The 21699-nt window shown below is 46.2% G+C and overlaps 1 protein-coding gene across 1 annotated transcript in view; it reads left to right on the forward strand.

Moving 5' to 3' along the window:
- DLGAP2 (DLG associated protein 2) overlaps window positions 1–21699 on the forward strand; it is a 759496-nt gene that overhangs the window by 601101 nt on the left and 136696 nt on the right. The gene's annotated exons all lie outside the window — the stretch shown is intronic.

Genomic DNA, 21699 nt, shown 5'->3' on the forward strand with positions numbered 1-21699 from the left:
CTCTAAGTAAGTGTGAGGGACAGAAAGCTCTTTTATTTGCATTTTTTCAAGTAACTCTATTACTTGAAATGAAACAGCTGATTTCCCTAGGCGAGCGCAGAAAACCCTGTGGTGTGGACGCTGAGGACAGTGATGTGCTTTCTTTCAAGGGAGCTCTGATTACTGTCAAATTATATTTTCCCCAGTGCTAGTTAAAATCATGTGGAAGTTTTATTTTTATGCTGCCACAGACACAATCAAGCTGGTGCTGTATTTGGCCATCCTCGTTTGACATGGAGTCATGCTTACATAAAACAGAGCAAACACTTCTGTTAGAAATGTGAGTGTTGAATAAATTCAACGTCAGACAGTCAGTGAAAAAATAAACCCTCCCACTGGCTCTGGGTCCTTGGCCCTCCCCCTGACACGGTTATTCTCAAGCCTGGACGATCGCCAGCTCCCCGTCTCAGGTCACTCCTGGCCACGTGCTATCACAACACTCAGGGCTGTGTTCTCGATCCTAAGTTCGATTTATATTTAAATTTGAATTTTTCTTAATTTGTTTCAGATCTTCAGCCAATGAATCTGTTGCCCATTTGTTTGGCTTAAAGAATCATATTGAAAATGGAGGGACTCCATTTGTATAAAGCTCTGATTTCTTTTAAAGAAAATTAAGAGCCAAAAAAAGTTCGCTTTTCAATTTCTAAAAGAATGACGGTATATTATCCACTGTGGTCGAGTTCAAAATGTATTTGTAACTTGCCATTCTAAGCAAGGCCTTCTTCACTTGGAATTATGCCAGTGGAATTTTTTTACTTATTAGAAAAGAGCACTGGCTATCTCATTTTGAATAAGTTTTTTTTAAAAAAGGTTAATTATTTTTGTTTCACTCTGTAAAGCTCTCTATCACTACAAATTTTCCCCTGTAAACAGGTCTAAAGAGGCTTCCAAAGAATGTGTGACTCATTTCACTTTTGTTTCATTGAGACTTGGAAAGTGGCTCACCTGCGTTTTGTACCGTGTCTGAATTTTACTATCGCTATTGTGTCTGTAGTGCCCGTTCTCTTCTGTGACAGTCTGAGAGTGAGGGGGACATGCCAAAGTAAATGAGGAATGTGCGTCTTTAAGCCACGTTTTTGTGGCAGGCAGGAGTTTGAGGCTGACACCTTCACCCTGTAGAAGGATCGGGAGAGAGCGGAGGCCAGCTGGGGCCGTCCACCTCGGGGAGAGGCCTTTCTCATTGGAGGTTGCCTGTCTCAGCAACGCTGGGGTTGACTCACTTAGGGCGACACGAACGGAAGAGTGCAGGGCACAAAGCTGAGATGAGGTCATGGGGTCACGGGAAGCTCAGGTTTTGCCGTGTTCGTACCCCAGAGTCCCAGATTAGGAGTTTAAATTTGTTCCATAGCCACATGGGCTGAGCACCAACGGGGTGAAGACAGGGGCTTGAGGGGTCAGAGGTCTCATGGCTGGCCTTGTGCTGGCTGGGTTGTATTCTTTCTTATTGTGGTAAAACATGCATAACATAAAATATACTGTTTTGGCTATTTTTAAGTGCACATGCAGCGGCATGAAATACGTTCACATTCTTGTGCAACCACTGCCACCAGCCATCTCCAGAACTCTTTCTCCCCAGCTGAAGCCCCGTTCCCAGTGAACACATCTCCCCGTTCCCCACCCCCACCCCGGCAACCACCAAGCGTCCTCTCTCGGCCCCTGTGAGTTTGACTATTTCAGATATCTGAGATGAGTGGGGTCGTGCTACCTCGCCCTTCTGTGGCTGGCTTATTTCACTTAGGACGACGTCCTCAAGGTTCATCCGTGTAGTAGCATGTGTCTGAATTTCCTCCTTTTCAAGGCTGAGTAATATCCTGTTGTGTGGATGGACCACATTTTGTTTATCTGTTCCTCTGTTGATGGACACTTGGGTTGCTTCCACCTCTTGGCTACCGTAAATTTTGCTGCTGGGAATATGAGTGTGCAAATATCTCTTCAGGACCTTACTTTTAATTCTTTGGGGTATATACCCAGAAGTAGAATTTCTGGACCATATGGTAATTCTATTTTTAACTTTTTTTTGAGGAACCACATACTGTTTAAGGATAGAAGGTATTTAGTGAGCTGTTTTTACAGTCTGGCCATGCAGTGATAGTGGGTGATTATAAGAATGAGAAGGAACAGTCAGATTTTAGAGATTTGGAAGGAAAGAAACAAGAGGATTTGGTAACTGTTGGCTGTGAGGAGCTCTCGACCGTGTTGCCCAGCTTTCCTACTTGGAGTAGAGGGAGCGGGCCGGGATGCATCGTGGTGGAGGGACTCGACATTAGCCCTCCAGTGATGCAGGACAGGCTGACACAGACAACTGCAGATACCCAGTGACCACCCCTGGTTCTCACTTGTCAGTGCCACTTGGGGAGCGTTTAGAAATACTGACCCTGGACCCCATGCCCACACATCTGTGCAGTTCCTCTGGAGTGGGCATGGGCGTTATCATCCTTAAAAGTCCCCTATGTGATTCTAACGTGCACCCAGGGTAGAGGGCACTGCTGTAAAGTGTAGGAAAGGATCATTAATGGAAAGGGAAAAAAAGAAAGAAAGGAGGGAGAGAGGGAGGAGAAAAGGTCTGAGTTCTATTCCCAAGTTATTATAATAAGCAATCGGGATCAAATATCATAATTTTAGACATTTATTTTTCCAAATTGAGTTTTCCCGTATTCTCATCTCCAAATTGAAGGGGTTAAACTAGATGGATTTTCATAGGCTCTTCCAAGTCCCGGATTTATGGATCTATAATTCTACTGCACAACTTAAAAATAAAAACTCTTTATAATGATGTTAATGCTATTATAGTGGAGTGAGTAGGTACCATTTCCAAAACACTGCAGGACATTTCATAGCATGGTGTAGGTTAAAGTCATAAAACAATGAAGAAATATTTGCTTCTGGTCCCATTCAAAATACCAATCATTTTTTTTTTTCAACTGGCCTCAGTTTCTAAAAGGTCCAGGGAAAAGTGAATGAGGTTGACTGAAAAACCTAAAATTTTCTTTAGTGACAGATAAATGAGTAAAGTCATCTTTTTACAAATACGAGTATCACACCTCATGTCCACACTATTTACCCATCACATTTTAAGGGCACCTGCATCCTCCGAGCTCATATAAGGTAATGTATGACAAGTAATTTTATGATGAGGAAATGGCCATGGGATATAGGAAGATAAAGGAGGTTTCTATAAAATTAACCTAAAGTCAGTGATAAAAGTAGATTAATGTAACACATTCAAAACAACCACAATGGAAGAGTAAAATGTACTTTTTCCAGAAGAAATGTTTTGAGGGAAGACCTTCAGACACACTAAAATTAAATTGCTCTACCAGTAATTTTGTGACATTGGCTCATTATAGAAGGTGTTATTTCTAAGGATGGCTTCTCTTCATTCTCTTGAATATTATATTTAAAGCACTTGAAAAGAGCTGGTGATTTATGAGCATTTATGAGGACTGTCATATTGAACCAAATTTTGGAATGGTAAATCAATTGCAAAATGAAATGAAAAAAATGCAGATTAAATGACCAATCAAAGAATATTAGGCACATATCATATGGGGCACAGTACTGAGAAAAGGGATGCACATGCAAATTTAAAAGTGCTTGACTATTAAAATAGTACCTGCCAATCCTTAGAGCCTTCGGTGGGGAGGCACATATGTTGTGAACATATATTTATGTAGTAGGACATTACCTGGCATCATTTTAAGGTCTGCACGCCATTTAACTGCATGCATGTCTCCTAGTAATTATGATACATAACTTACTTAAAACAAACCCCCCTTTTAGGAATTTCTTTTTTGTGTCCTTTTACAAACACCCCTGGCCATCTTGTAGACGTGGAACTTTATAGGCATCCTCACTTATTTCCTTCAGGGAAATTTCTGGAAGTTTCCAGAAATAGTGGAAACAGTGCTGTGCTGTTTCTGTCTAGACATAACAATGTATCCATTTACTACATCCTCAGCAGCCCGGAGCCCCTCCCTCCATTCCTCCCCACCCTGCCTCTCTCCAGCGCTCTCCCCTGGTCCTGCAGCACCTCAAAGTCGCCTCAAGATGTTTGCGCTCTCTTTCCCCACTGCGGTGGGAATTCAGACACCACAGGGGAGGGCGTGTACCATTAACAAAGTTACTATCCCTATCCCGCGCTGCAGAAAAGGGGGAGAGTCTGGAGCCCAGGGAAGGTTAGATGTCAATCAAGGGAGCATGCCAAAAGAAGTATTTTATTTGACACTTTCATGTTAAAACTTTACCTCTGTACAAGCAAATTAAATTCAGTTTTAAAGTTACTAATGTTTATATTTCTGGAAATGAGGATATTGGGATGTTCCATCTAAATTTCTGGAATGCACTCCCAAGCTTTCCTCCTAAATATCAGTTTTTAGCTTGCACAGTTTCCAAGCCTGGTCGCTGCCAAACGAATTATAGAACCTTTTCCCTGGGTTGATTCCCTTCCTCAAACAGTAAGTCCTTGTAGATTCACTCATGCCTGCATGTGTGCGTGGCTGCTATAATGCAATACCATAGATGGGGTGGTTTATAAACTACAGACATTTGTTTCTCATAGTGCTGGAGGTTGAAAGTCCAAGACCAAGGCCCGGCAGATTCCGTGTCTGGTGAGGCCCTCATAGCCGGCGTGTTCTCACTGTGTCCTCATGGTGGAAGGGGCTGGGAGCTCTCTGTGGTCTCTTTTATAAGGGCACTGATTCCTCATGACCTGATCACCTCCCAAAGGCCTCCCCTCCTAATGGCATCACCTTGGGGGTTAGGTCTCAACACGTGAATTCTGGGGGGGCACAGACTTTCATCCTCAGCGGACTTCTTTCATTCCAACAACACTTCCTGAGTGTTTCTCTTCTGGGGGATGCACCAGCATGAGTGACCAGCGAGCTCCCTGATGTAGCAGCTCCGCGTAGTGGAGGAGTCAGGAAGAAAAAACCAAACACAAAACTGCTGTGTATACAAGAGAAAGTGAATTCAGTGCAGTTAGAGGGGCATTGACAATATTCTCTAAAGATGCAGCCCAAAATCAAATTAGTACAGACTAGGGAACCAGAGAACGTGGCGAAGAAGGCGGCACGGGCTCGGGTTCAGAGGGTGAGCAGGCTTTCCAGAGACAAGAGGAGCGGTGAGGCCATTCCCACTGCCAAACACCTGAGCACCGAGAGGCACACGTGTGGGGACGGGTCCCTTTCCCACCAGACGGGGCTGGGTGGGACGGGGCTGGGAGGAGACCAGCTGCATTGTGGGGAGAGCCCACCTAATTTGGGGAGGGCTGTGTGAGCATCGTGTCGCTCTTGAACCCCACTGAGAAATCCCAACAGCAGCTCTCAGTGCGTCAGTCGTGTCAGTGTGTGAACCCGGACATTAATGCACTCAGAAAAAATATGACTGATTATGGAACCAAGTGCTGGCTGTGCAGTATTGCCTCTGGAAGGTGAGAGTTGGTGCAATGGCTGGATAAGGTTGTGGGTCCCTCAGGGAGCTCTGGGCTGAAAGGCAGTATGTGTGTGACTGCGGGCTGGAGCAGGCTCGCTGGTGTTTTCATCCTGCCCTGATGGAGACAGTCTGGGCTAGAGGAGGTGCATGATGTGTAAATACTGCCTGACCATGAGAAAGACACTGTCCCCATCCCTCGGGTCCTACAGACTAGGAGAGAAAAACCAGCTCCACTTAAGGGAGACTTTGAGAAGATGCGTGCGTGTGGCTCTCCACAGGGCACAAGCTGAGTGCTTCCTGAGTACAGAGGAAGGGATCAACATGTTCAGTTAGCAGAATGCACAAGCTTCACAGAGGAGGAGACAAATGAGTTAGACCTTGAAGGGAAATAAGAATCAAGGAGAAAGATGTTTCAAGGTGAGGCTCATTTGGTGCTTTCCATTCCGTTAGCTCCGGACCAGGGTTTCTCGGCCTCGGACTCTTGACGCTGGGGCGGGATGATTGACAGAGCCCGCTCTGTCCCACAGCATCTCTGGCCTCTGCGCAGAAGACCCGGGGAGCACCCCCAAACCCCACAGGGTGACAATCAAAGATGTCTGCAAACATCACCACGTGTCCCCTCGGGGCAAAGCCACCCTCCCTCACTGAGAACCACTGTTCTAGATCCTCCCCCTGAACGGCACTAAAATTGAGGTGTTTCTGTAAAAAAATAATAAGTACGGAAAGCAAAAAAACCTTAACTCGCAAGATTCTATTTTAGCTTTGAAATCATTAGAAAAGCCTCAAAGTACTAATCAAAAAGTAGCTAGATGGGGGTCGGCCCGGTGGCGCAAGCGGTTGGGTGCACGCGCTCCGCTGCGGCGGCCCGGGGTTCGCTGGTTCGGATCCCGGGCGCGCACCGACGCACTGCTTGGCAAGCCATGCTGTGGCCGCGTCCCATATAAAGTGGAGGAAGATGGGCACAGATGTTAGCCCAGGGCCGTCTTCCTCAGCAAAAAAAGAGGAGGATTGGTGGATGTTAGCACAGGGCTGATCTCCTCACAAAAAAAAAAAAAAAAGTAGCTAGATGAACCCCTCCTGAATAAAATAAGCGTTTACACGTGGGACGAGTGGCAACGTAAAACCACGCTGGGTTTGGAGCTTGTTTGAGAACTCAGTCGAAGCTGGACCTGGGATCTGGGGGAAGACGTGTAGATGTCACAAGGGAACCCTGATATGCGGGGGGAGCAGACGCCACGGACGCGGTGAGAGGAGGCTGAGTCTGTCTATCGGCAGAAGATACGGAGACTGTTCCTTCAGTGAAGGAAGCCCCTCTCAGACGGTGTGCAGCCCCCAGCCCCACGTTCCTCTTGCTGCTGGAGCCCCAAGCAGACACGTGAGGGTCTTCCCAGCCACCACGTGTGGGGGCCAGCTCCCACCTTCCACCTCCCACCCAGATGTGTTTGCGTCTCTGCAACGCACCGGCTCACTGGGTCCATTCCTACCCAAAATCCGTTGATCTTAAAGGAAGCAAGATATTTCCACTCGTGTGTCTGGATACACACGCACACACGTATGCAAATTTGAATAACAGCACATAAAAGCCTTTATTTCACCTTTCAAAGCTGTTCCTTTGAAATGACACTTTTATTGCAATAGTGACTCAAGCCAGCAACTTCTAAAGTAAGTAAATGATGGTTTTTGCACAAGGTAAAGTGGTCTTGAGTGGAAAGAGATAGAGGAGGGAAGGAAATAAGGTTGATAGACATGTTGTTTAATAATAGAAGATACAGTTCATTTAACCAACCCCTTCCTGAGTCAGTAAGTGATTTTCATTTCATTTTTCTAGTCGTTTATATTTACATGACACTGATTTTTAAACTATGGGTTGTAGCTCACTAATGAGCCATGAATTCAAGTTAATGGTTCTCTTACCAGCAATTTTTTAAAAGAAAAAAAAGAACAGGAATGTATAGAATGTGTAGATTAGAAAATGTCAAAGTACATCACACATAATAAGGGCAAGTATTGTTGAAGGAAACTGTGCATGTGTGTATGTATGTGTGAGTGTGTATATATGTGTGTATACACATGTGTATGCCTGTGTGTGCATGTGTGTATGTGCATGTGTGTGTGTATTAGGTTCCAATGTAAAACATATTGCATATTGTGTAACATAATCAGAAAAGTCCAGAAGCCACTGGCAGGGCAGTGCCTTGTGGAAACAGGGGTGATAGAATGGGAGGAAGTTACCTCTGTGCTGCCTGCAGTGTTGGGTCGGGAGCAGTGTGTGTTGGGGACCCCAGTGTGTGCTGACCCCAGCAACTGCTTGGGAACCTGGGCAATTCACATAATCTCCCTGTGCCTCTGATTTCTTGTTTATTAAAAGGAAGGGGAGGATACTAAGACTCCTTCCTCCCTCATAGGATTATTAAGATGATTAAATCTAATAATATAAGAACTTGGCGGTTTTATCACAACGTGTTGGATATATGTTAGCTTTCATCGTGATTCCCATTATTGTGATGATCATGACTATTGTGCTGTCACCAGACGACTTTCACTCATCCGGGTATGAGAGAGTGAATGCCAGAGGTTGTAGGATGTGAGCGTAGACAACGTGTATGGGAAGATGGGCATGATGCTCCCTGACAGACACCTGGCTCTCCTTAGTGCCATTCTAGAACATGATTTCCATGACTGCTAAATTCATGTGCAAATTGCAATAACTGAAAACATAGACTTCCAAGATTATTTTTAGATTCTGAAGATGTTTTTGTGTGTAAGGGTCTGCCTCTTCAACTGCATTTGACTCAGAGGCAAATGTGCCTTAAAAAATGAATCAGAAGCAATTCATAGGAGGTGTTTGTCGTACAGATGGAGAATTAAGTAGACACCGGAGGCTTGCTCTCGAGGAGAGTGGAACACTTGCTGATTCATTTGGATGTTAGCCTGTGGTTGTGGAGTACGGCTTCTGGGACACAGTAAACGAAAGGTCAGCTGTCAGGGGATGAAACCAGGATTATCTGACCAAATGTTAGGCTTCTAGAGCAACTTTGTAGTTTGTGAAAAATGAAGAGTAGCAGATGCGCTGAGGTTTTGAGGAATTTTACCAATTCTCAATGGTAGTACCACTCCACCTTTATTTTTGGCATCAAGAATGAGAGGTTCCGGTTGCTTGGCAATACAAGGGACCGAGCAGAATGACAGAGGGACAGGAAAAGGAACTGACCGTCTCTGAGGACCCATTACATGTGCTCCCTACATTCTCCTGGGCACCTTCATCCAATAAGTGTAATCCCACAACAAGCGTACGCGGCAAATGTGATTATCATTCTCACTGTGCAGGTGAGGGACCGGAAAGAGATTCAGTGATTTGTCCAAGGTTACTCGTGAATTAGCAGCCACTCCAAGCCCAGCGGGATCTTTCAACCACTCAGATCTTCCTTCCGTAGGGAAACCAACATATCGTGTGTCTGGTCCAGTATAGCTAATCTATAAACAAAAGGCAAACATTGTGTTTAACACCTGAAATTGAATTGTGTTATGTAATGAATAATAAATTGCTTCTAGGCTACACATAGAACGAACATGCATATGTACACTAACTATGTTTACTTGCTTCATTGATGGGGCACACCTTCCTGATCTCAGGAACGGGACCTCTCCCTATAAACCCATCAGGAGGCATCTCTGTACTTGTTTTGTCTTCTCAATCAGCAATTGTTCTCCCCAGGCCTGAGTTAATTCAGCTTAAAGCCTTTTTTACCTACAAGCATCCCCATCTTCACCACAATATGGAGCTGAAAAATACGTTTCCATTATGGATGACAGTCTTCTGTGGGAATGATGGCCATATAGTCTATTGCAGTCAATGTGTCCCATGAGCAAGGTTGAACCCCAAAATCTGTTTAGTAATTGAAAAGAGAAATGTTATGCTCCAAGTCTTATCAGAGTAGGATAAAAAGTATGCATATTTTATCTCAATTTTAGCTCTACCAAATCATAAATTTGATATAAAATGAAGGCTAGCTGTAATTAGCATAAACATTTAACTCAGACTCTTGTAGAAGGCTCCGTGGATCAGTGCCCCTCAAACCTGCACAGTGCCAGCCCACGTGGGCAGGGCAAAGGCTCCAATGGGAAAGCCCGGAGTAGAGACCGAAGTGGAATTCATTGTGCATGTTGCAGAAAGCCTGATGCTAGCAGACAGACGCCAGACACTTAGTGACATTATAGGAGAAGAATATGCACTTACACACACAAACTGTAAATAAAATAACACCCTGTAAACTTAAAAATAACCCAGGAATTGTATTGTACTTACCCTGACAATACAATCAGTTATTTATTTCACATAATTTCCTAAGCAGAACAGCACCAATTAAATATCACTGTTCCTGCAAATTGTGGATAAATTACCAGAGGTATTAGGCATGGGGGTTAAAGCATATTTGCTTCAGCTGCGAGTGTATGGTGAATGGTGATTCCCTCTTGAACCTTAATGCGTTTCTGCTTTCAAATCTAGGATTGGAACATTACAGCCCAAAAACCCTCGGGTTCCACACGTGCCTTACTACGTGCCCGTAAGTGAAGCCAACAGCTCGTGACAACCAAGCATGACAACAGAACCCCCATGCTGAAGGTTATTAATGATTATAAGCAAATGACAGAGGAATTGGCTAATCAAGCAGTTCTTCTTGCTGAAAATTCTGGAACCTCCAGCTGATTGCAGATGCCCATATACACTAACTCACTGCCATGTCCATGAAGTAGAGAACTCAGCAAGCTCTAACGTCTTTTACTTATTAATCTGAAGATTAATTAGACAAATTGTGTGACTATCACTGACGTTTTCTAAGAAAAGTCTCAATCCAGGCTTTAAGCTGGCTTCCCAGTGACCTGATTCTGGCCTGGGACGTGAACACGCAACCCTGCTTTCTCTCTAAGTGCATATGTTGGCACCTCAGGGGCATGGCGGAGGGGTGCAGGGTGGTCCTCATGGCCCCAGGCCCAGCCCATGAGGAGGCATTACGCAGAGCAAGTCTCTGCAGTTTCCAGCCCCACTGCAATAGTCGGAGGGAGGGAGGTATAAACACGTTGGGTTGTTGTGGGGGCCGGTTGCCATCACCAACACCAGCAATCTGTACACACTAGCCTCTCGTCAGTTGGCATATGTCAGCCTCCAAGAGGCATGTAGAGGCTGAAAACTCATGAGACTGAATTTCTGACCCAAAAATGGAGGCGAGATTTTGCTAAGCTCATCAGGCCATGTAAGCCCTCTTGGAGCTACAGGCTTCCTCAGTTAAAGCTCCCTAATTACACTCCATTCCTCAAGACTAGAAGGAACAATTTTTAATAAATAGAGTCATCGGAAGTTACAAAAATGATACCAAGAGGTCCTGTTTCCTTCACCCAGTTTCTCCTGATGATGACACAGTAGTAAATATAACACAGTGCCTAGCACTGCAGACGGTCACTACAGAGCTCAAGACCCATCTGCTCATTTCACTCGTTCATCCATCCATTCACTCATTCCAGTGTTTATTGAAACCTTGCTATGTACAAAACGCTCTTTAGATGTTGAACCGACGATACAAATAACTGTAGGTATTCTCTCAAAATCCTCTGTTCTTTTAGGCCACGCAGGACACTTAGATTTGCTTTAACAAATGCATTCTAGCGTCCCCATGCAGAGGAGAGCTAGGCAGGCATTCGCTGGCATGTGGACACTGCTGAGGCCTGGCGCCTAATTAGACAGTGAAGACGGAGGAGGACGGTGGAACTGGGGGTGGCAGAGGTGTCCGTAATTCGTCAGAAGTAAGATTCTCTATCCCGGACAGATGTCTTCCCCCTGCCCGATTCTACGTTAAACTCGCACTGTTTGCCCTGCACCGTCTTCCCAGAAGGCCGTCTACCTCCTACTAAGTGAGGTTAATTCCAGGCAGCCCAGGTTTTTAAATATCTTGTGTGTGTTTTCTGCCGTCTATTACTCGTAGTACAGATTCTGTGAGTACATTTTAAACTCCGTTTTTAAACCTCAATGAAATTGTATAAACTTTAGTTTGGGTGCAACTGTATCAAGAGAACAGTGTGAAAACAATTTACACTGGATAGGAGAAGGTAACAGGATATCATAGTATTTGCATTAATATTTAAGTAAATAGTAAAATTGTGGGTCAGGTGGCAACGTGAGGAACTTCCGTCTACCATCTCATGGGCAGGTCTGATGTTCCTCTTTAAAGCACTGTCCTTGTACTGACTGATTTAATTTGTCCTCTCCAAGGCCCTGTGGTAAGTAGTGTTGTTATCATCCCATTTTAAAAGTGGCAATACGGTGTTAAGACCGAGGTCGCACAGCCAGTGGGTGTAGGAACAGGGTTCTGTATGTAGCCGGCCCATCTCCAGGGCCCAAGCTCCTTAGCCACAGATGCCACAGGATTCCCCTACAGGGTAGCCAGGGATGGACGGACCCGAGACACGTGCACTGGTAACACAGCCTGGGTGTGTCTGATCAGGAGGGACATCAAGGAATGTGGATCACCTGCGGAGGTCACATATAGTCTGGAATCACGGAGGAAGGAGACACAGAGAATGCAAACGAGGTCTGAAACACGGTGAGGGAATCTAGCAAAAGAGAGAGTGAGGAAGCATTAGAGGTCGTAGGGGTCATTATTGTGTGGATGAGGACTGAACCCACCTTAGAACCTTACGTCTTTGTGGTTCAAGGTGTCTTCCTTTCGTTTAATATGAAAAAGATCTTGGCATGAGTGACCGGAGAGGATGGCTTCCCTGGAGAGTCACACACATGCACACACACCCATACATGCACAGTCACACACATGTGCACACGCATGCACACTTGCACAGGCATACACGCAAGCGCACACACACACATGCGCAGTCACACGCGTATGCACAACCACACTTGCACAGGCACAGATGCAAGCACGCGCACACACATGCGCAGTCACACGCGTATGCACAACCACACTTGCACAGGCACAGATGCAAGCACGCGCACACACATGCGCAGTCACACGCGTATGCACAACCACACTTGCACAGGCACAGATGCAAGCACGCGCACACACATGCGCGCACACACACCTACAACAGTCACACCTGGGGCCCAGAAGGAGCAGCTGCAGACACGGGCAAGCAGTGACGCTGTCCGTGACAGCACGAGGACGCAGAGTCAGGCAGAGCAGAGTGCACCGGCCGACCGCAGCCTGGGGCAGGGTGAGAAGGGAGGCCCCGTCTGTGGTCCCGGGAGACCACACGTGTTAGCAGTGGGTCTAAAGAACAAGTGCCGGAGGAGGGGGAGCCCTGACGGAGGGCGTCTCCACCCTGAGAACAGGAAAGGTGAGCATCTGGAAGTGACAGCAGCACCTGTGGCCCCTTCTGAGGTCCTGTCCTACTGAAAGGGGGAGAGAAGACTCAGGGAGGTCCACATGCAGTCACTCCAGCAAAGGGAGCAGTGCACGTTCCTTCGTTTTCCAATTCCTGGCGATTAGAGTGAGCCTGCAGATTGGACGGGCGCCACCCAGAGACAGGCCACCAGGCTCGTCTGGTTATTACAGGAAAAGTCTTCTTAGGAGTGCGAATCCCCTGCAGCTACGAGTTGATGAGTGGATCTGTTCTGTTTGCTTTCAAAAAAATGTCTTACACGTGGTCTCACAAAGGGAGAGCCTGACAGTGGCTTCCAGCCCCCGCCACTGAGGTGGTGAGAAAGACTGTGACACCAGAGCAGTAGGGACCAGAGCAGCCCCGTAGAATCGTCACATTGTAAGTGGAGGAAGTCTAAAAGCTAATTCCCTCCAACTCTCATTTGTAGAATGAAGAAAGTGGGTCTGAGGCTTCGCAAGGCTGTGGGTGGCTGGAGCGGTCACACTCAGGTGTCCTGACTCCAAGACCAGCCCCCACACGTATTCAACAGAGAGGAGCGTCTTATTCCTGTCTTGTGCGAATGGGAATCATGGGCACTCGCTGTGAGCCAGGTACCATGCTGGCCCAGGGAGAAAGATGGAGAAAGGTCCAGGACATGCTTCTGCCCACCAGGCGCTCAGCTGCCCAGAGCAGCCATCCTGTAGAACCTTCCAAGATGACGGACAGGTTCTTGATCTGCAATGCCCAGTACGGTCACCATCAGCCATGTGTGGCTTGGGGCACTTGAACTGTGGCTGGTGTGACTAAGGAACTCTATCGATTCAAATTTCAGTTTAATCTCCCCATGTGGCATGTGGTGGCCGTATTGGCCCACAAAGGTCTACTAGAGGGAACATGGAACTAAGACAAGTGAGGGATGAGAGGGTGCTGTGGGTAAGATGGACAACAGGAGAGCTGATGTGGCAGTGGCCAAGCCCACACTGAAACATGAAGAGTACAAGGCCACCAGAGAATGAAAATGCCTGGATAAGTGGAACTGGGCTGAGAGAGAGCACGGCCCTCCCAGGGTGAGTGTCCATCAGATTCTTGGGAGGAGAGTGAGGGAAGGGTGAGCTAAGAGGTAGGCAGACTCCACACACACAGCGCTGGGTCCCATCTGAGGGGCATTCATAGGAGAGGGATGCTGGGAGCAAGACGCCATCTCCAGAGGGTTCATCATGCAGAGAGGGTGAGAGACGGGTAGTAAAGCCCTAACGGCAGGAAGTGACGTGATTAGTGGAAGAACTAAGAAGAGAGCTCCTTTCTGTGTTCCTTAGTGTTGCCCCCATGGAGGGACTAATTGTGGGCCTGATGTTCTAGAGGCCTTCAAAGCTGTGTTGGCACCATTGGTCCCAGGGCTGTAGTCAGGAATCATGACCCAGGGCTCGCAGGAAGGGAGGGATGCAGAGCATTTGAGGTCCTTCCCTGTGAATAGAGCGGGGCTTCCATCTGCGTCGGAGAGTGAGACTCCGGACATATGAGCAGTTGACCTTTGAGAAAAAGGATTCGTAGCCAGCCATGTTTGAGAATTGCTGGTCTTGACAGAGTTTAGGGATTGGCAATTTGATGGCTCCATGTGGCCTCTGATGTATTCTGTGTGACGCACATGATGTTCTTTAACCCAACTGAGCAAACAAAAAAGTGGGAGAATTTCCTTTATAGACCAGATTTCGGGTTTCATTAGAATGACGAGAAGAGTTGGCACCACCAGAAAGCATTTCCACAAGACAGCCACTCCCACACTCCACTCTTGGGGTTAACATACCAGCCCTCTTCACTCAAGAACATTCCCAGTGCCACCCATGGGCGAGGGAAGGCGTGAGCTGGGTGGGTTGCCTGGGAGGGCTGTGAAGGAAGCCACAGGAGGTTGGATGGACAACCAGCTTGTGTAGGTCTTCTACGCATGGAAGATGATGGAACCATGAAAGTTGTGTTGCCTTTGTCTTTTAGGAGAGGCATGAGGTTAGAGAATTCTGGCAGCCATGTGGAGGAAATCAGGACCCCAGGTGTCTTAGTCTGCTCGGGCTGATATCAGAATACCGTAGACTGGGGGTCTTAAACAACAGACATTTATTGCTTACAGTTCTGGAGGTGAGAAGTCCAGGATCAGGGCACTGGCAGATTCAATGTCTGGTGAGGCCCTCTTCCTAGTTCATAGACGGTATCTTCTCACTCTGTCTTCACGTGGTGGAAGGAGAGGGAGCTCTCTGGGGTCCTTTTATAAGAGCACTCATCCCACCATGGGGGCTCCACCCTCAGGACCTCATCCTTTCCAAAGGCCCCCCTCCTAACACCATCACCTTGGGAGTTAGGTTTCAACATATGAATTTGGGGGAGACACAAACATTCAGTCTAGAGCAGTAGGCAAGGGAGAAGTTGAAGCATCTGTGGAGTCTGAAAATGAGAAAAGAACAGGAGGGGCATATCTGGAGTGGTCAGACCATGGCAGTGATGGAAGAAAGACAGTGAGGATACCCTGGGTGAGCCCAGAGGCCGCAGTGATGGGGAGGGGTGCAAAGTGGAGCCTGCACCCCCTCCCCACCCCCAATGCACACGCCCCCTTACCCACCTGATGTTCCGAAATACTCGCACACCCCCTTGTCTCCGCCACATGCGACACTGACAGCACCGCCTCCCTTCTCTGCCAAGCCTGTGTGATCTCAAGGAAACAGAAAGTGCAAGAGTTGCTCCTCTTTGCAAAAATATTAAGGGGCTCTTCTCTGAGTAAATGTCCTCTTTAGGCCACTATCAAGAGACCCTCCTCAGACCGAAGGCAGGTGCACACCTGCGAAAATAAACCGTGCACTCAGACGGGTGGTTATGTGTCTCTGGACATCACTGTCCTCATTGTGGAGGGAGGTAGCATTCACAAGACTTGCTTTGCGGCTACACTTGGATTTTTGGTGTCATGCGAATCTGCGAGAAGGCAGTACCCATCTACTTGTTGCATTAGGAGCCACAAATCTGTGTTTATTTTTCAAAAATAAGACCTCAGCATTGTAATGTGGCCCTGCGCTAGTAATGGGATATAGATGGAGAATCAGGAAGCAGTGCATAAAGTGACCATTCCATGGTGTGGCTTTTGCCCCTGGGAAATTGCCGAAATGAACGCTCATCGCTGATAACGACACACTAACTGAATTTCACTCGAGGCAGATTTATAGACTGTGTTGTTGAAATGGCATCTGTAGAAAAATTTAGACGTGATTAAAACTTATAGCCACTGCGAGCTTAGGGGACTGCTGTATCTCAGACAGCACTTACTGGGAGCAGTCCCGTGGGTATGTCCAGAATGTTGAGGGTTACATCCTCGTGTTGTGTGACTTAACGAACCACTTAGTCTTGCAGTTTGGCACAAAATCAGGTTTGCTAGTGCTCAGTCTGAACCAGAATGGCTGCTGTTCCCAAATTACGTTCTGCTCATAACGAGATTTATCTGCTTCATCCTCATTTACCAGGACAGAGTGCATTAGCTCTTGTGTTTTTTGTTTGTTTTTGTCTTCAAATTGTCCATTCTCTGGCTGTGGCAGACTGACTTTAAGTTAAAAGTGGACTTCTAAGTACACATTATAAACAGAAAAAGCAAATTATAGAACACACGTTTTGGTGGTATATACATAGGGCACATGGAGTAGAGCAAACCGACTTACATAACATTGGAGCTTCACGACAGAACGGTTCTGGTTAGGACCCTGCTTTCCGATAAAGAAATTGAGTCTCTAAGGGTCCAGTTACCTGTCACACCGCTGATCAGCTGACAAATAGTGGAGCCTTGTGTGGACCCAGGACTTCCAGCAGCTTCTGTGTCTCTAGTGGTTGTGGAGTCAGAAAACAGAAATTTGATTTCTCTCTGCCAGTTACTATGGATTTAAGTAAGTTATTTAATATCCGAGCCTTATTTTTCTTAGTTTCCAAATATTGTCATAGTAATATGTAAATTGTATAGTGTAGTGGTTCTGAGAATCCAGCTGGGCCAATGGGAGGCATTTCTGTTCTAGTCACCTTTTTTGACTACTGGGAAGTAATTTTTATTCATTATCTGTATTAATCATATGTATGGACATACATAAATCTGTGTGTGTGCGTACACACATACACACACACATGCACACACGTTATGTAAGTATACGGTTAGACATATATGCGTAAAAGTGCTGGGTGGTCACTAAATATTGAGCAGAATGAATTGTCGCTCCAGTGCCCTGGCCTTCCCACTGCATCCCTCAGATAAGACTAGCTGTGGCTTGGAAGGTCGCCTCTCAAGGCCATCCAATCCTGTGTTCTCTAGTTAATTGTGAAAATCTCAGAACCTGTTACATACCAGACACTCGGGCCATGAGCATCTGAGACGTTTCTGCTTTGACGGGGCCCAAGTCCAGGGAAGGGATACGGACGTTTAAGTTGTGAGACCGAACGCAGCACGTGTCAGAAGTAGGCTATATCAACTGTTACACGTTGAAAACGGAGAGTGTCACCCATAAATTAAGGAGCACAGAAATCAGCTCAGCCTTACGCTGTGGCGGGTTCCATCCTACGCCTGAAAACAAAAATGGATGAACAGCATCCTTGTCTGTATGGAAATCTTTTGTTAAAAAAATCAAAGCACATACTTTGTAAGCCAAACAACAACGCCAGGTTTACGTGCTGTCTAAAGGTCGGTGTTTTCCATAACGAGGTTTATTAACCCGATTTCTGGAGCAGGCAAGGTGGGCTTGAGATTTGGGGATGCTGAGAGAGTCTTTGGAGAAAATTCGTTGAAGGCTTTCTTTTCGCCTTGATATATTATTTCGTCCTCAACAAGAGCCTGTGTTTGGAAAGGCACAGCCTGAACCCTCCTGTGTCGGAGAACAGACCTGACTCCCCTGGTTTCCCCTCTTCTGTGTCCTGAGCCTCGCCTCTCTCCTCAGTTACCCTTCTGCGTTCCCTGTCTCTTCACGCTCCACTTCTTCCCGGCATAGAGTCACTGTTTCAGACCCAAAAGAAAAGTCAAAAGGTTCAGTGTGGGTTTGGGTTGCTAAATGCGCTTGCCGGCCCCTAAAAAGCCAGGCGCACAAGGTTCTGGTTCCTGGCCACCCCGGCCACGGCTCTCCTTGCCAGGCCTGTTAGAGGTCGTTCCTCTGAAAGCTGGGAGGGATGAGCAGGGGCGGGCTGGGCTGGAGACCCCAGACTCCAGAGTTGGGTGCTCGTGTCTGGACCTATCCCACCATGCCCTGCCTGTGTGATGTCTCTGTTCTAAGCCTTGGTTTCCAGTCCATGGAGGGAGGATAAAACCAGCCGCCCGGTAGGGTAGCCTGAGGCGTCACTGCCCGCTGTTGGCTCTTTCTGAAGGAACGGGGCTTCTCCGTGGTGAGCCCTGTCCTGTGCCTGTGCTCTGTGCAGACCCTCTCTGCCTGCTCTGCTCTTCATCTGTGCGTCCATCAGGACACAGGGAAAGGGTCTGGTTCTCCTGTCCCTGATTTTCTCAGACGCGCAGTGAGCCTGGCCGTGACGTCTTATGAACGTGGATAGTAATTACGTGAGGAACTCCTTTGGCCGACTCTGTGCACAGCAATAATTCACCACCTACTAATTAGTCATCTACTGTGGCCAAGCGAGATGAAGCAGGGCCAGACCCCGACTCAGAACTCGAGGTAGAGGGAGGGAATGAACATGCAAGAGACAGAATTGTAGCACACGGAGGTGAGTGCTGTGGTCAAGGAGTGCAGGAAGTGGGGACAAGAAGACTGCGTTGGTAGTGTGAAGGGTGGGTGGTCGGCGGTGTAACAGGCCCCCAAGATGTCACTGTCCTGATCCTGGCACCTTGAAGGTGTTAGGACACATGGAAGGGGAATGAAGGGTGCCAGTCAGCTGACCTTAAAATAAGGGGATCATCCTGGACTCTCGGGTCAGACCAGTGCAGTCACAGGGGTCCTTCAGGGGCACAGAGGAGAGTGAGGTCACGTGAGAAGGACTCAACGGTGCTATGGGCTCTGAAGATGGAGGAGGGGCTGTGAGTCAGGAATGTGGGGCTGAAGAAGCTGGAAAAGGCAGGGACAGGTTCTCCCCAGAGTCGCTGGAAAGAAATGCAGCCCTGCTGAGATCTTCGTCCAGTGAAATCTATTTCAGGCTTCTGAGCGCCACAACATGAAGATAACCACGTGCAGAGTTGCATATTTTGGTTCTTTATTTTGTTTTGCTTTTTATTAACAGACTTTATCATTTTGAGCAGTTTTAAGAGTACAGAAAAATTGAGCAGAAAATATAAAATTCCCATATATTCCCTCACACCCCCCTCCCAGTTTTCCCTGTTATTAAATCTGGCATTGCGGGGATAAACTTATTATAGTTAATGAGCTAATGTGGATCCACTATTATTAGCTCGAGTCCACGGTTTACATTAGTGCTCACTCTTGGTGGTGTACATTTTGTGTGTTTTGACAAATGTGTAATGTCATGTATCCACCATTACAGTATCATACAGAGTAGTTTCACTGCCCTAAAAACCTTTTGTGCTCCACCTGTTCAACCCCCCACCCCAAACCCTAACAACCACTGATCTTTTTGCTGTCTCTATAAGTTTTGCCTTTTCCAAAATGTCATATAATTGGAATCATATAGCATGTAGCCTTCTTTTGCTTAGTAATATGCATTTATGTTCCTCCATTGTTTTGTGACTTGATAGCTCGTTTCTTTTTATCACTGAATAATATTCCATTGTCTGGACATACCATATTTTGTTTACCCATTCAGCTGCTGAAGGTTATCCAAGTTTGGAGAATTATGAAATTTTTTTTTTTGTAGGAAGATTGGCCCTGAGCTAACATCTGTTGCCAATCTTCCTCTTTTTTTTCTTTTTTCTCGCCAAAGCCCCGGTACATAGTTATATATCCTAGTTGTAGGTCCCTCCAGTTCCTCTATGTGGGCACTGCCTCACCATGGCTTGATGATCAGTGAGTAGCTCCGCACTCAGAATCCGAACTGGTGAACCCCGGGCCGCCAAAGCAGAACATGGGAACTTAACCACTACGCCACTGGGCCAGCCCCTGAATGTTTTTAATTTTAATTAAATCTACCTGATCAATTTTCTCTTTCATGGATTTTGGTATTGTATTTAAAAACTCATTGTCAAATACAAGGACAACTAGTTAATTGCTACGTTATCTTCTAAGTGCTATGTGTTACACTTTACATTTAGGCCTGTAGTCCAGTTTTAGTTAATTTTTGTGAAAAGTGCAAGGTCTGTCTCCAGATTCACCTTTTTTTATTATATGTGCATGTCTAGTTACTCCAGCACCACTTAAAAAAACAAAAGACTATCCTTGCTCCATTGAATTGCCTGTTCTCTATTGTCAAAGATTAATTGACTATATTTTTGTAAATCTACTTTTGGGCTCTCTATTCTGTTCCATTGATCTCTTCATCTATTCTTTCACCCGTACCACACTGTCTTGATTACCGTAGCTTCATAGTAAGACCTGAAGTCAGTGTCAGTCTTCCAACTGTGTTCTTCTCCTCCAGTGTTGTGTCGGCTGTTCTGGGTCTGTTGCCTTGCCACATAAACTTTAAAATCGGTTTGTCAATATCCATGAAACAGCTTGCTGGAATTTTCATTAGGAGTTCACTGAATCTATAGATCAAGTAGGGAAGAACTGACATATTGACAATATTGAGTGTCCCAACCCATGAACATGAAATATCTCTTCATTTTTAGATCTTCTTTGCTTTCTTTCATCGGAGTTTTATAATTTTCCTCATATAGATCTTGTACATATTGTATTAGATTTATACCTAACTATTTCAGTTTTTTTGGTGCCAGTGTAAATGGCTTTGTGTTTTTAATTTCAAAATCCAATTGCTATTGCTGGTTTATAAGAAAGCAGTTAGCTTTTATATGTTGACCTTGCATCGCGCAACCTTGCTATAATCACATATTATTTACAGGAATTTTTTCATTGATTCTTTGTGATTTTCTGTGTAAAAAATCATGTCATCTGTGAACAACAAGAGCTTTACTTCTCCCTAATATCTATGCAAATAATCCATAATCAATCTATAAATCAAAATTGGGGTGAATTTATTATGAGCCAGATATGAGGACTAGCCTAGGGCCTTCCTTCCCCAAGGAAGGAAGGGCACCAAAGAAGTGAGGTGTAGAGAATGCTTATATACTGTCTTGGAACAAAGAGCATACTTCAGGGCCAGCCCCGATGCTTAGCGGTTAATTGCGCTCACTCCGCTACTGGCGGCCCGGGTTCGGATCCCAGGCGCACACCGATGCACCACTTGTCAGGCCATGCTGAGGTGGCATCCCACATACAGCAACTAGCAGGATGTGCAGGTACCACGTACAACTGTCTACTGAGGCTCTGGGGAGAGATAAAAGGAGAAAAAAAGGAGGAGGATTGGCAATAGGTTGGCTCAGGGCCGGTCTTCCTCAGCAAAAGGAGGAGGATTGGCAAGGATGTTAGCTCAGGGCTAATCTTCCTCACAAAAGAAAAAAAAAAAGAGCATACTTCACATATGGTAGGAATGTCCCTTTTACAACTGTCACAAGATGCCTAGCTGGCACAGTGATTCACACAGCAATTGATGAACACAGCAGGTAGCAGGTCTGTGGTCTCGAGCTGTGTGGTAACAGCAAGTCAGCAATAAATCCCTAGCCTAGGGAGAGATGCTTATCCTTAAGGAAATGCTGATGTGGAGGAAGTTACATATTTCTTTATCTTAAAGGGCATTGTTCTTGTCTTTGGGACATAGTAAGTACTTAAAGCAGATATACAATGCATGCTCAATGGCCACATCAGGCCCTTTTGGAAAAACAAGGTCAGGCCAAATTAGTTTTAC

The sequence above is a fragment of the Ceratotherium simum genome, chromosome 28 (assembly GCF_057802395.1).
Source record: "Ceratotherium simum simum isolate JZ-2026a chromosome 28, ASM5780239v1, whole genome shotgun sequence".
Classification (NCBI taxonomy): domain Eukaryota; kingdom Metazoa; phylum Chordata; class Mammalia; order Perissodactyla; family Rhinocerotidae; genus Ceratotherium; species Ceratotherium simum.